Source organism: Platichthys flesus, chromosome 3 (assembly GCF_949316205.1).
Source record: "Platichthys flesus chromosome 3, fPlaFle2.1, whole genome shotgun sequence".
Taxonomy (NCBI): Eukaryota; Metazoa; Chordata; class Actinopteri; order Pleuronectiformes; family Pleuronectidae; genus Platichthys; species Platichthys flesus.
Genome location: NC_084947.1, coordinates 4,412,937 through 4,428,161, shown reverse-complemented (window position 1 = coordinate 4,428,161; position 15,225 = coordinate 4,412,937). Strand labels below are relative to the sequence as shown.

At 43.1% G+C, this 15,225-nt stretch overlaps 1 pseudogene; it reads left to right on the top strand.

Moving 5' to 3' along the window:
* The first annotated feature begins 10,829 nt into the window (after positions 1-10,829).
* LOC133933472 (WD repeat-containing protein 19-like) lies at positions 10,830-14,901 on the top strand (annotated as a pseudogene).
* Positions 14,902-15,225: the final 324 nt, after the last annotated feature.

Below are 15,225 nucleotides of genomic sequence, written 5' to 3'. Positions count from 1 at the left end.
TTTTTAAAAATACATGCTTACATGGGCTGTATGGGATTTAGCCAAGGTTGAGTCAGTTTCAGGGAAGTGCATGTGGACCTCTTCCTCTCCAGAGGAGCGCACGGTGAATAACATCAATTTGTCCCATTGTTACGTCTAATAACCGCAGCTTGAGGAAATCAGACAATGAAGGACACTGGCTATACTGTATTGTCTGCGAGTCACATGCCTCCCTGTGCATTGTGCCACAGGGGGGGACCATTTAAGATTCAAGCAGTGTGTTAGACAGAGAATAGGAAAAGCCTTTTTGTGTCCATGAATACCCAGGCAATCAGGGCATCAATTATTCAAACCGCATGCAGAGAGAAACCATCGCAAGCTGTCCGTCGGCGCTTCGTCCCGAGACTCACAATGTTGTTCTGACAGCGGCCGAACAATCCAAATGAAACAGAACTATTAGAAACACAGCAGCGCAGGAAGACTGACGCGAAACTGGAGATGAGATTCTCTGAACATACTAATGAGTTAATCGCTATTAACCTGGATTAATCACAGTGTGTAAACAAGTAAGCATTGAATAGGGGCAAGTGTTGAGGAAATGAATGTATTGAGCTCCAGGTGAGTGAAGAGCCGTTAAACACAATAACTTGTAGATTAGTGTTAAATTGGTTCTGGGTTAAGTGTTGATTATAGTTTAGCAAGATACCAGACTGTTGAGGTTCATGGTTCAAGTCGACAACAGAACCATCCCCTCAAAGTGAGGCTGGATCATCTTGATGTCTCCCTGGTGGCCGACTGCAGTAAAGGTCATAAAACCTGCCCCCTCCATGTTAGTAGATGAGACGTGGGCCCAATTAAAAAGTCAAATATATACATTTGTGATTTAACTTTTTCTCAAAGATGACTTCCACCATTTTAAGTTATTGTATCGACACCTATGTTTGTCAAAGTTTTTATTCTCCCAGTAACATCATGGTTGATTTGTGATTGCCGGGACTAAGAAACTACAGCAGTTTTTATATCTAGGGAAACTTTTGAATAACTTGTGGATAGTGGGAGAAAAATGGAGATGCCTCATCCATCTTTATACAGACACAACTGGCTACGCACCACTAACTTGAAATGTTGCCACTAATGTTCATTAGGATCAATAATCTGTATCTACATGAATTTACCTTGCCTGTTTCCATTTTTTAACCTTAATTTAATTTAATTCATTTCATTTTTGTGAGTTTGTTCCTCACTCAAAAAACGTGGTGTGAATCTCTATTCCTGCCGCCGAGGAGTTTGGGGACTTTCTCCCTCTCCACAGATTTATTAGGATGAGTTCTCGTGTCTGTTCTTCTTTTCTCTCTGAGTGTTCATGCTCAGGCAGCAGATGAAGCTGGTGTAGAAGCTCGGAGCAAGAACAGAAAATGTGGGATCACCTCCCAGAGGAGACGATGGGAATCAGACACAGAAGGTGAATGAATTCAAACAAAAACAGGTAGGTGGTAGGCAGGTGGGTTTCATGCCAACAACGGCTGATTGTTGTGTAAAGACACACACACACACACACACACACACACACACACACACACACACACACAGATGCTGTGTGATCTTTCTGCTTGTACACTCCATCGGTTCTGCACTGGACCTTTACAACACAGAGATCTCATCATAAATTCTGTTTTGTTTGAGTCTAAACACAAGTTTTTTTCCAAGAAGCTGAAACCGTTAAATATTTCATCTCCTCATATTCACCACCTTGTGTTACCTTCCAACCTGAGGAACCCTTCACCGAGGAACCACACACTGAGGGTCACCTCGCAGCACGAAGCCCAAACTGCAGCATGTGCTCCACTCTCCTCTACAGACTGCTGCTGGAACATTTTCCTTCCACCTAAACACTAACTAAACTTCAAATCCATCAATTTGGACCTGATCACTTTGCAATAAATCTGACATTTTATTTAAATGGACCAATAATACGATCCCCAGCACCCGCAGAGAATCATGAGTAATTCATTCATCAGATGCATCTTGTTCTCCACAAACTCCAAACTAATTCATTCAAAACTTTCATTTTAAATTGTGCAGAGTTTTTCTAATGCTGCTTTAAGTTCTTGCATCTCTCCATCGGCTTCCCATGCAATTTGAATGGAGATATTGAAAACATATGAGGTGCTGCACAGCCCCCAGTTAGATTTCTGTCCTCCCACTCCATCCCTCTTCTAAGAACTCTTTCATCCATCCCCCCCACCTGCAGGTTCTGGGTTTGAACCTCCTGCCCCGACTGGTTTCATCCTCCCACACACACATGCAGCTCAGGTTAATTGAAGACTCTAAATTGTGTGAATGTGTGTAACAGGTGTGAATGGTTGTTTGTCTCGATGCGTCAGCCCGGCAATGAATGTTTGGACCGTTTAAAGGAGAGTTTCTAAAAACCCGTCTTTGTGGTGAAGCCTTTTTGTCAGAGTTTATTTCTCTATTTGTTTATTCACTTAGATTTTTCCCTTTGTGTTGAAACTCTACTCACCTACCTACGTATTTACCTTCTTCACACTATGCATGCTCGAAAACTATTTATGTACAAAGCCTCTGTCACACTTGTGTTTGTGCTGCCTCCAGGAGACAAACCGCATTCACACACAGATCTCCAGGGATTCCCACTAATGCTCTACCCCCCCCTTTCCATTTGACAGGCAGCAAAAACGTCAAGATGATTTTACATCTGTGCCCTAAGGTTAATTCTCCTCGGACCACATGATGTCACTTTTGAATTCCCACTGTGATTTCACGCGATGGCTTTCCATATTTACAGCCGCGATAAAACTCGGCTGTAAACGTCAGAAAGAGGATTTGAATTGTTGAGTCATTTCTGGTTCTCTCCGTCTGCTCCTGAGGCCAAAGCGTGTTCAGGCTGAGAGTTCATCATATCACCTATCTAACGCTGTTGTTATGTGATGTGATCTTTTTCATGTGTTCATTGGATATTTGTTAAATACACACTGGATTTCAGATGGTTTATATTTGTTATAATAGGGCAACAAATTAATTTTTTCAATCACCTCGTCTCAAGTTTACGACCGATTACTATGAAACTTGTTGGCATGATGTGTTATGATTCAGGAAATAAACCAATACAATATTGTGTTATGGATTTGAGACTATTATCTATGAATGTGTACAATTTACTGAGGATCCAAATTCAAATCTGGATGTAGTGAATTTAAATTTGGATTCATGAAGGAACTGCTTTTATTACTACATTTTTTATTTGAAATCTGCTCTATGTCAATCAGCCACAACATCAAAACCAGTAACCAGGTTTGTTTCTTAGCAGATTATCCTTCCTTGGAATATATTACAGCATGAAACTCACTGGGCCCTGACAGTGAACAAATGACCTACAATTCTTTGTTCTCCATCGTTAATGAGCAAATACTGTAAACAAAGATTATTTCAGTTTGAAATACTCTTACTTGACCCTTTGTGGAAACTTTTGGCCCTCGGGGTCATTTCAAAGTCACAGTGTGGACGATGGACTGTGTATTAAAACAAATTTACAGTGAATAACAAGTGGTTTGGCCGTTTTGAGTCCTTATCCCTCTTGACATTTGGGCCGTGTGCTCCAGTAAATAAACACTGGCAAAGTCAATTTCTGTTTTCAGATTTATCTCAGCCGCTGCTCTGATGTACTTAACTGGCTCTTCAGCCCCACGTCTCCAGTCAGGCCGGAATATCTCCAGAATGAAAATCTGGACAAGTAAACATTTCTGAAACAGAATGAGGAGAGTCTGCACTGGGAGCTTCAGGGTCACCCTGAACAATGAAGTCACAAAGATACATCAGACATCATTACCTTGTTTACGTTTTCATCAAGGGTTAATATGACTTGTAAATAAATTACACAACTACTTTTCAATGGCTTCTATTAGCGATCATGATGATTATAGATATTTGCAGAGAAATAAAGTCAAAGATACTGGCCTCAATGGGAAAAAAATATAAAGTCATATCATGTATGTAATGGTTTAATTGTAATAAACAGAACTTTATGTGTATAGCGTAGTTAGAAGTGCCCTGCTGTAATTGAGCCTCAGAAGGTGAAGACCTGCTGCTGGACCCTGAAACCTGAAGCCACCTCTGCTGCACAAAGAGCTGTTCACCTGCTTTTTGAAAAGTTCAGTGAAGCTCGACCCTGTACCCAGATCCCTGCGCCGGAGAATCAGCCTTCATTGTTGTGATCGACAGCGTAACTTGTGTTGATGGCTCCCAGCTGCCACTACCGCAGAGCTCTGGTGTCTATTCAAAGTTTATCAATAGTGAACTTATCGCGTGACCAGATTCACCGCTGCGTTTCCTTCAGCCATTAACAATACAATACAACAACACAATATCCTTGAGTTCATCAGGTATTTGTTAAACATGTTTGTGACCCCCTTGAAAATGTCACACGCTTCAATCTGGCTTATTTCACGTGTTTTACTGGAAAATAAGTGCAATCAACTTGCACCTTTGAGGCAAACAATATTTTGAAATGTTTCTTACTGTATATATTGCTGTTTTATGTCCAATTTTTGTTTTATGTTTTATGTACAGTGCACCAACCACACCAAGGCAATTTCCTGTACGTGCAAATATACTTGGCAAACGAAATAATTCTGATTCTGATCGTTTCCTTGAGCCCTTAACAAGTGTGGAGCAGATAATATGAACAGTTCCTGACATGATTGTTCCACATTCAGACAATTGTGTAATTAGTGTTTAGCATTTAGGTTCTTATATTTACTGATTATTATGCAGCAGACTGAAAATGTTCGACTGTTTTTCATAATCTGCTGCTCTTCAGAACCTCTAAAAGGCCAGGCCCTGCAGTCTGAACCCACATCAGTCGATACTTGTTACCGCCGCGCTCGTGTCTGATTGCACCTCATTTAAAAGCCAATAATAATAAGTTACACGAGTAAGGATTCCTGATATTCTGGCTTTGCTGCTGTGATGAACTTCTCCTTAGGTGTAATAATCCATCTTGATTAAAGCTGCAGCGGCGGATGAGCTCGGACCAGCACGTGTTTGTGGCGCTCCCGCTCTGCCCCGCGCACCACTTCACCCTGATGAACGAGACCAGAGCAATTTGGGTTTCAAAATCAGTATATTCTTCTTTTTTTTTTTTAAACTGCCAGACTCTGAGAGGTATCAGTGAACCAATTAAAGTGCACATCTGTTTCATTAGCGGGCCTCACATCCAGACATCTTATCCGTCAATCTTATCTCCCAGCACCTCATCAGGCGGCTTCATGCACGTGTGGCCCCGCAGATTAACTGAACCGATTTTTCTCATTTTTTTCCGGGGGAAGAGAAAAAAGACTTAACTTTTAAAATTAAAATTACGTTCATCAGTTTCATTACATTTAAAAGTCACATTCGCTGCATAAATTAAAATATAATTATGAGATATCAAATTGGAGTAAGGGTAAGTGAGTGTGCAGGGAGCTGATGCGTAGAGGCTTAGCATAAGTCAAAGAAAGATTGATTGTTTAAGCTCAGTGTCACAGCAACGCTGCTTCACAAATTGTGTTTTTTCTACAACACCAGATTCTAAAACTCACTGCACACAAACATGAGACAAACGCAGAGTAAATGTGTTTTCACACTTTCAGAAACACTGTGTTCTCTCTTCCACAAGTTGGATTCCAATATAAATCTGACGCTATGCTGAGGGCATATTCTCAACATGAACCCAATGCAGTCGCTTCCCCTCCTCCCAACAGGACTATCACACAAAGTCACTTTAGATATCTTTCAACATTGGCTCTAAATTGGATTTTGTCGGTTCAGAAGTCTACATGAATAACAGGTAAAGAAACTATTACCTGGGGATTGTTTCCCTGTCTTCTTTTAAGCCGGCTGACAGGGATGTAAGGAAATTGTCTGGCGCCGGCTCTGTCAGCTGTCACTCTCTGGGAGACCAAGTTTTTCTTACTGAACAGACTCGCTGCAGATGTTTACTCTGTCTCTCTCTCTCTCGCTCGCTCCTTTTTTCAATCTGTCCATCAAGTAAGGCCTGCTGACGGAAAAAAAAGAAGCGGTTGTCTGCAACATTAATTGTTTCAGTCGAAATGAACAGCTGCACTAGTACGTATTAGTTATTCTGAGGACACATCATTGAGTTTCCATTTCTTTTTCCTGCAGAAGAGCACGGAAATAGTGTTAATATTTCCTGTCCAAAGTCCAGTCGCCTCCCACTCAAGCTTTGTACCATAAAATCTGTCATTTTAAGGAAAATTAAATAACGGAAATAAAGGTTATGTTTTGGTTGACCAGGTAAGAGCCAGATCCGTGCAGTGGACAATTCACACTGTGTTAATACTGTGTTTTAAAGCTCTGACAAAGGTCATAGAGGTCAAATAAAATAAAAAGTTGACCAGTTCATTTTTATTCCATGTTCGTTTTGGAAAGATCTGAAGTATCCATATCCATTGGGAGGTGAATTTGACTAATTTAGTATTGTGTTATTTTAGAAAATAACACAATACATATACAATATAACTATTACTACTAATTACTTCCCCACAGTGTAATCCAATCCAGTAACTCCGGTGATAAACCTGATCAGCTGACGTCAGCTTTGACGCTTTTCTGTTGTAAAAAGATGGACAAACTTCATGAGCAAGCAAAAAGAAGAGCATGCAAAGTCAGGATGGCTAATTGTTCTATTCAACATGAATTTTAATTCTGTTTGTATTTTCCTCATTCCTGCATGACAATCTTAAGGAGATGCCACATACGGCAGCCTGGATAAAGCCTATAAGTTTCAGGATGGCCTCACATTACCTTTGTGCAGTTTTGTTTCCAAACAGCATTCAAAAATGCAGAAATGAGAAAACTCTGTGGTAAAGGAATATGTAAGTATATCTGAAGTGCAACGGGCCTGAACCTGTGTCGTTGTTGTGCGTTTGTTGTTATAATCCTGACTTTTCTCCGGTTGCAGTGCATTGAAATTCACTGCAGCAGAAGCAATATAGCTCTTTGATGTTGTGATTATCATGTTGGAGTTAAACAGAGGAGAAGAGTTTCTAGCTTCTGTGGCGAGAATCACTTTCACAGAGAACCGAAGGCAAGTGAAATCGGACAAACGACAACACCCTGGGTGACAAGTCATTTTCTCAAGTGTCTATTGTGTATTGATCGGCGCCTGTGATGGTGCCCATGCATCCATTAATGCAGCCTTAATGCACTTTAAACCCTCATCCCTGTCATCATTAGATAAATCCCATTGATTAGCACTGATGAAAGAAAAGTGCACAGAAATGGAGAGCCAGCGTCCTCACTGGAAATCAAAGGCCGAGGACTCAGGAGACAGACCCGGTGTTCTCCCACACGTTCATCTGCAATGTTAATGTGCGATGCATGTGAATTACATTGTTTATTGATATGGTTGCGGCTTTGATGTTGAATGTAAGGACGGAGCCCAGCGATGAGTGCGTTCGCTCTGCACGACCACGGCTGCAGATACAGAACGACGGAGGTTTCATCAGCCGCCCAGCTTCTGATGAAACCTCTTGTTTTCAAACTGTAAACGTAAACATTAAAAGACTGGAGAATGTGAGCTGATATTTTTAGAAATTAGGAGAAAGTCAAAGATAACTCTGAACTGTCTCTGACACTGGGTAAAAATAGAGTGAGGTTACTATTTTTACCGTCAGCTCAGAAACATCACAGTTCGCACAAGAAATCATGTGATATTGTTATAATTTCTGGAGTCTTTGTGTGTCAGAAATATTTTTTCTACATTGGATTTTAACATTGTCTGTAAAAAAACTTTAATTATGTATTATTTATTATGAGTAGGGGAGAGCGGGGTAATGTGAGACATTAATTCAGGATGTTTTCTAGCAATGGAAATTATCAGAATGTCTTCAGGACAAAGGGCAGTGAAAATATGATTGTTTTTTAAAAAGTGGCATTGTTCCGATAAAACTGTTTTCCTGTTTTCTACTTAGATTGGATGGTGTGTCCCCCTTTTACTCCTCACCCCTCCATTGTCTCTGTTCGTGTCCCTTTAGGAGGACACGCAGCCCGTCAGGTTTCTAGATGACAGTGAAATGCGTGGACAGCTTGGACCACATTTGTCGGTCTGAACCCATCTGAGCACAACCTGAACCAGAGAGCCGTCCTCTTTTTTAATGCACGACCCTGACCTGATGCAGTTAATAAAAGCTGCAATATGTTTGTGTTAAAAGGTTTTTGCTCGTTTTTGTGGACAACAAACAAACGACGACCCGACCCAAACCTGATTATAATTTCTAAATGTTATCTGATCCCTGATCGTCGACCTGTCAGCCATAAACTAGCCGATCAGTACGGTTGTATTAAGACTTAACACTGAGATTACTGTCTTGCCATGACAAGGTTATTTTACAGTTTACCTGAAAAGATGAAGGTTAAAAGGATTTTGGTTTTGATAACGATTCAATCACGACAGATGTTCTGTGATGTAAACCCAGGTTTATACTATACTAACCCAGATCTCTCTCCCCCTCAACCGACCATCTGGAGTCACCGGTTAACAGATCATTTGCCGGATCTCTCAAATAAACCAGAAAGAGTTATCGGAGGTATAAACACGTCTTTATTTCCTGACCTTCAGAGTCGCTAAGTGTGTCTTGCTTTCACAAATACTTTTAAACCATGTTTAGTCCCCATGCACACAAAAACACACAACACAGCACAGGCCATTCCAATTTCATCCAGGCTCGCCACCCAAGGAGACTGGAAACCCATCAGCCCTGGCCTCTTTACAAGCCCCTTAAGTCAGAGACGGAGGCTGCGAGGTCTGACAGCAGAGCCATGCCGGGGCCACGGCTCCATTTAGCAGTGCCCAGAATAACATGATGACCTGAGCCTGAGGGCCCCCGCTGGACGTCAAACAACTTTCCCTTCAGATGGAGCAACAACTGAAACCCACCACTCCCTGGCTCTCACTGTATTTGTTGGTGGTCTTGGTAAATTTTTTTAACCTCCTTTGGACTGAAGCAGAGAAATGAAGCTAATCATCGATAATCCATCTGCAGTGAGGGTCCGGAGGCTACATGGATTAGCCTCGTGTCTCTGGAAATGGAAGGAATTATGGTCGAAGAAAATATTCAGGATGAAAACATGTTACATTTTTCTGGTGTTTTGTACTTTTTGCGATTCATTGCACTTCAGTGGTGTCAGGATTACTTCTGAATAGTTTCTTTTTTTATATCTGTGGGTTCTAAATTTGCAAGTTCTCACCAAATTTGTTTTCATCCATCGCTGCAATTGTTGTAATTGATTTGGAAAGAATAATAGACCACAAGACACGGTGAAGCTCTCACCGTGAGAGATTTCTATGAATAATAGAAATCCAAAGCAGTTTTTAAGTGAAGCCCGCGTATAACCTTAGGCTATGGTAGTGCTATAATATAAATGACGTTATACCTAAAGTGTACAGATGCTAATTAAATAACTTTTGATAGAGCAAAAGGATATGGTTAGGCATCATATGTCTACAAAGTTTCAGGAATAAGTTAAAATAGTGTAGCGTGTAGTCAATCTAACATGCTTGTTAGGTGAAATGGTCAGCAGTTGGTGGTAACGTCCATCACTCACGAATAGTGACTCCCTATTGGTTGAGAGGCGGGATCTGGAAAAGACGAGAGAGAGGAAAGTGCGCACAAAACAGAGAGAGAGAAGATAAAAAACGATACCGACTGAGTTGAGGTATCACTTAGGATAAAGAGTGAAATTAAGAAGACTACAAAAGCTGCAGTTAAAAGGTTGAGCCACTTTTAGTTTTAGTGTCCCTAAGGCTTTCTTCTTTTCATTCAGCCAATGAAAGGGCACAGTATTTTAGGTTCTGTTTTGGAGCTAGCTAGCTTGCTCAGCATTGTGAACTTATAGCTAGTGCTGCTCAACTAACACCCGAGTAACCCGGACACTCGTTGTTCCTTTGAGGCAGCGTATGAGGGAGCCATGTATGTATGTATTGTTTTTTATCAGGTGGGCCTTGAGCCTGTAATAAAGTTTATATAAGTTTATATATACTTTATCAGTGTATTATAGATACATTTGACTATCTTACTAATATTTATTCTGTCTGGTTTTAGTTTTTAATTCCCATTTACTTTGTAATATTTTATAATGTATTAGTAATGTATTAGTGAATTAGCCTCTAAACAGACTAATACTTTTATAACATTTTGTCAATGGCTTGTAAAGAACTTTAACTGCAATTGATTTGTCTGAAAGATGCTAAATGAATAAAGTTTGAGTGATAAAAAAACTGGGGTCAAGGAGAAGCATAGAAATCGAAAACTAACTTGTGATGGCAGTAATGGTTGTAATCTTTCTGCAAGTGTGTTGATGTCTAAAGAAATGTGTAGTAAATAATAATGAAAATTAATGGATCTTTAGTGAAGCTATTTTCTCCTGCACATCACCGGCCTGTATCCACACTGTTTTAACATCTGCATAGAACTGTGATATCTCATGATGCCAAGGTAAATCTATCGAAGAGGTTTTACTGAATCAAACACGTTCACTGGCATCCTCTCTGCTCCCAGTGGCTTGTGTAACAGGACTCGGTTTGCAGGGGGGGGGGGGGGGGGGGGTAGCAGTGTTTGTTATATACTCTATAATAATATCTATATGCTATGATGTGCTACTGATGGTGACGCCTTAAAGGTCGATGTTAAATGTCGATGTTAGGTAAGTGCACCTTTATTTTGGTTCATCAAAGGAGAAGTGTTATAGTGAGTCAAGTGTCGCTCACTTGACTCACTATACCAGTTTATCAACACCTGTTTATCAGCATAAGAAGAATCCGGATCGCAGAAATGAAGAAGGTTTTTACTCTTGCTGACAAAGCCTGGGCGGGTTCTAACCTACTCTATAAGTGGCAGAAGACTGTTGGTAATTTCATTGCTGTTGCCGGAAAAGACAACTCAGTGAAAATATTTGATCGAAATGGACACCAGTGGACTGAACTCAACCTACCAGGGCGCTGTGTGGGTATGGACTGGGATAAGGATGGAGACATTCTGGCTGTGATAGCTGCAAACCAGGTCCATCTTCCTCTGGGATGCGACTGTCAATAAGTCTTCCAAGATAAACAGCGGCATGAGAGATCAGATGTCTCTCATCTTGTGGTCAAAGACGAGCCCAATGTTTGCTGTCGGGACGGTCAAAGGAAACCTTATGATCTACAATCAGCAAACTTCATGCAAGATCCCTGTTCTGGGTAAACACTCTAAAAAGATCACCTGTGGGTGCTGGAGTGCTCAGAACCTCCTGGCTCTTGGAAGTGAAGACAACACTCTGAGCATCAGCAATCATAAGGGGGACACCATCAAACGGACAACACTTTGCGGTGAGCCTAATGAAATCGACTTCTCTGTGATGAAGACAGATGAAAGGTCTTCTCCAGGAGAGAGCACTGTGAGTGTGTCTGTGGGAAAGAAGATTTTGATGCTTTTCAAGGTCAATAATCCTGATAACGGGGTAGAACTGACCTTCCAGCGCCGCTATGGGAACATCGTGTCATATCACTGGTATGGTGATGGGAACATACTCATTGGATTCTCCAATGGATACACGGTGGTTATTTCCACTCACCTCAGTGAGATTGGGAAGGAGCTCTACCCGGCTCACAACCATAAAGATAGCCTGAACAGTGTGGCTATCTCATCATTAAACAAGGCTGCCTCCTGTGGGGACAACAGCATAATGATCCACGACCTGTCTGAGCTCAAAGATAACACTAATGTTGTTCGATTGGATTATAAGACTAAAGGTCTGGACCATCTGAGCTGGACAGATGACGGACAGCTGTTGGCTATTTCCACAGAGAAAGGGACACTCCATGGTTTCCTCACCACGCTGCCTATTCTTGGTGACAGCTTTGGTACACGGCTGGCGTACCTCACCTCCCCGGTGGAGGTCACCGTCTCCAACCAGGTGGAAGGGCAGACCCCTGTGGCCATAGAAGTGGACATCGAGCCCACTTTCATTGCAGTTGGACCGTACCATGTGGCGGTGGGAATGAACAAGAGAGCCTGGTTCTACGCACTTGTAGACAATGAACCTGGTTTTAAGAAGCTTGAGGACTTTGAATATTTAGGGACGATAGCCAGCATGTGCCTGAACTCCAACTACGCAGCAGCGCTCTTTGAGGGAAAGGTGCAGCTGCACATGATCGAAGGCAAAGACCATGAGGAGAAGAAACAGATAAAGTTGTTTCCTGATGATGACAGAAGTGGTCGGATCCTTTGCCACGCCCTCACTGCGGACTACATGTACTACGGAACTGATTCTGGTAATGTAGTGTGTGTCCTGATGGAGGACTTGAGGACTGTTAGCAGCTACAGCCATTCAGTCGGCGTGAGGAAAGTGTTCCCTGATCTAACTGGCACTCGGCTGGTCTTCATCGACGACAAGAACAACGGCTTCCTGCTCTCCCCTGAAAATATCAAGGACCCCTGCATCGAGCTCCCCAACTTCTCTCCCACCATCACAGGAGTGCTGTGGGACAACTGGTATGCTGACAGAGGAGTGTTTGTAGCTTATGACAATGACAAGGTCTACACCTACGCCCTGCATGAAACCACCATATACGGTCCCAGAGTGGTTCTGGTGGGAAGCACCACTCTCCTGTTTTCCCAGAAGCCTTTGCTATTGTACAACGGCGTTCTGACTTGTCAGACAGCAAGTGGGAAGACCAGTGAAGTGGCTCTGAGCACACACTCATTCCTCAAGCACTCAACCAAGTCCACAGATTCGCCACCTGAGTTCAGCAAGCAGCTCACACAGGCTCTCATGCTGAAGAGGTTCCACGAAGCCTGGGATCTGTGCAAGTCCGCAGACAGTGATGCAGACTGGGCAGAGTTAGGCAAAACGTGCCTGCTCCACATGGAGGTCGATCTGGCCATCAAGGTCTACAGCAATGGTGGGAACCGGGACATGGTCCTGTCCTTGCAGCGTATCCAGGGTACAGTGAACGTGAATCTGCTGGCAGGACATTTGGCCAAGGTTCTAGAAGACTACAACCAGGCTCAGAAACTCTACCTGTCCTCAAACTGCCCAGTCGCTGCCCTGGAGATGAGGAGAGACCTGCAGCAGTGGGAGAGCGCTCTTATGTTAGCGAAGAGGCTAGCAAAAGATCAGATCCCTTTTATATCAAAAGAATATGCTGTCCACTTGGAGTTAATTGGAGACTATGAGAACGCACTGGCTCATTATAAAAGAGGCATGACCCGCAATACAAAATTCCAGGAGCACGACGAGGAGTGTCAAGCAGGTATAGCCAGGATGTCCATCAGAATGGGTGACATCAAGAAAGGAGCCCTACAGGCTATTCGGCACCCGAGCAGTGTGCTCAAGAAAGTATGTGGAGCCATTCTGGAGAGCATGAAGAAATTCCCTGAAGCTGCTCAGCTCTATGAGAAAGGCCAATATTATGATAAGGCTGCGTCACTTTACATTCGTTGCAAGAACTGGTCGAAGGTGGGAGACCTACTGCCACAGGTTTCCTCTCCCAAGATCCACTTGCAGTATGCCAAGGCCAAAGAGGCGGATGGAAAGTATGAGGACGCAGCCCGGGCCTATGAGAGCGCGAAGGACTGGGACAACGTGATCCGAGTTCTGCTGGACCACCTGAACAACCCCGAGGACGCTGTGCGCATCGTCATGGAGACGCCGACCATTGACAGAGTAAAAATGGTTTCCAGGTTCTTCCTGCGGTTGAACGACGAAAGCTCAGCCATCCACTTCCTGGTTCTGTGCAAGTACAAAGATGAAGCCTTCCAGCTGGCAGCGCAGCGCGGAAAGATGGAGGTCTACGTCGACTTCATCGGCTCTGAGGCGACACAGGAGGATTACCAGAGCATCGCGTTCTACTTTGAAGGAGGAAGGAAACATCTGCAGGCTGGAAAGTTCTTCCAGAAGTGTGGACACTACAGCAGAGCCCTGGGACACTTCCTGAAGTGTTCCAACACAGACGACAACCTGGCAGTGGAGATGGCCATTGAGACGGTGAGTCAGGCCAAAGACAGCTCTTTGACCAATCAGCTGATAGATTACCTGATGGGGGAAAGTGACGGCATGCCCAAGGATGCCAGGTACCTCTTCCGTCTCTACATGGTGTTGCAGCGACACAAGGAGGCTGCTCGAACGGCCATCATCTTCGCCAGAGAGGAGCAGCGTGCAGGGCACTACTATAACGCCCATAACGTGCTGTTCAGCATGTACACAGAGCTGAGAGCCCAGAAGGCTAAGATTCCTAAGGACATGACCACCGATCTGATGATCTATCACTCCTACAAACTTGCGAAGCTGCATTCAAACAGAGGAGAACACCTTAAAGCGGGCCACATGCTCCTTCGAGTCTCCAACTACATCAGCCGGTTTCCTAAAGATGTTGTTACCATTCTGACGGAAGCAGTCATAGAGTGTCACCGCTCCGGGTTGAGAGACTCGGCCTATAAGCTTGCAGCCGTGCTGATGAGACCAGAGTACCGAAACGAGATCGACAAGAAGAACCGGAGGCTGATTGAGTGGTTGGTTCGACGTCCCGATAAAGATCTGGAGGAGGAAAAGACTCCATGTCCGTTCTGTGGCTGCAAGCTCCCACAGAACGAGCTGCAGTGTTATTCCTGCAAGAACAACGTGCCCTATTGCATCGCCACGGGTCGTCACATGCTGAAAGAAGACTGGTCAGAGTGTCCTCGCTGTGAATTCCCTGCTCTCTACTCAGAGTTCACTCGGTTGTTGGAGACGGAGGGTGTGTGTCCGATGTGCTCAGACACTGTGAGGGTCAAACAGCTGAAGAAGATCTCGGATTGTTCCCAATGTGCTCACATGAAAATACCGTCATCTCTTACAAACAGGGACATGCATAAAGGTATCAAATAAATTACAAAAGCCGGCATGGAAAACAAGAAATAAAATGATCAGTTCAACCCCCGTTGCAGGCCTGTTTACTGTGTTCTTCTGCGCCTAGTAAGGGCTACTCACAACCACAATCTCAAAGAAATGAGTTTAATAAATTGATGAATACATTATTAAATTAGTCAATAAAAGAATGAAAGATTAAAACTCAGTTGAAGTGTCATTTAAGGGAGAGCGGTGTAATGTGAGACATTTTTTACATTTGCTCCCCTCTATGCGAGCTAAAATGATATATCAGTCAAATTTACACATTTCCCATTAATTCAAAAAGTTGTCTGGCAATGGAAA